The sequence below is a fragment of the Tupaia chinensis genome, unplaced genomic scaffold (assembly GCF_000334495.1).
Source record: "Tupaia chinensis unplaced genomic scaffold, TupChi_1.0 Scaffold000511_1, whole genome shotgun sequence".
Lineage (NCBI taxonomy): Eukaryota > Metazoa > Chordata > Mammalia > Scandentia > Tupaiidae > Tupaia > Tupaia belangeri.
In genome coordinates, this window is record NW_006160024.1 from 2,205,753 (window position 1) to 2,206,336 (window position 584).

Consider the following 584-nt stretch of genomic DNA (forward strand, 5'->3'; position numbering starts at 1 on the left):
TCTTCTTGATCTATTGATCCTTTTACTACAATATAGTGCCCTTCTTTGTCTCTTCGAACAGTTTTTGTTTTAAAGGCTATATTGTCAGAAATTAGTATCGCAACTCCAGCTTTTTTTTGGTTCCCTGTTGCATGGAAAACCTCTTTCCAACCCTTCACTTTCAGTCTATGTATGTCTTTATCAATGAGGTGGGTTTCCTGAAGGCAACAGATAGAGGGTCTCTGTTTTTTTATCCATTCGGCCAGTCTGTGTCTCTTGATTGGGGAATTTAATCCGTTCACATTCAATGTTATTATCGATGTAACTGGATCTGTCCCAATGTTTACGCTGGACATTGTCACAGCAGCCTTCTATTCCTTTGTTTCTGTCTGTTAGGTCTTTATTTTTCATGGAACAGTACTTTCTTCAGGGTTTCTGAAAGAGCTGGTCTGGTACTGGCAAATTCTTTCAGGTCTTGTTTGTCTGAGAAGATTTTAATCTTTTTTTCCCATATGAAGGATAATCTTGCAGGATACAATAATCTTGGTTGAAATTGTTTCTCTCTTAGCACTTTCAATACATCTTCCTATTCTTTCCTTGCTTGC

At 37.7% G+C, this 584-nt stretch overlaps 1 protein-coding gene across 1 annotated transcript in view; it reads left to right on the forward strand.

Moving 5' to 3' along the window:
• The window catches only part of ZC3H6 (zinc finger CCCH-type containing 6), a 79,630-nt gene that overhangs the window by 62,788 nt on the left and 16,258 nt on the right, over positions 1-584 (forward strand). The gene's annotated exons all lie outside the window — the stretch shown is intronic.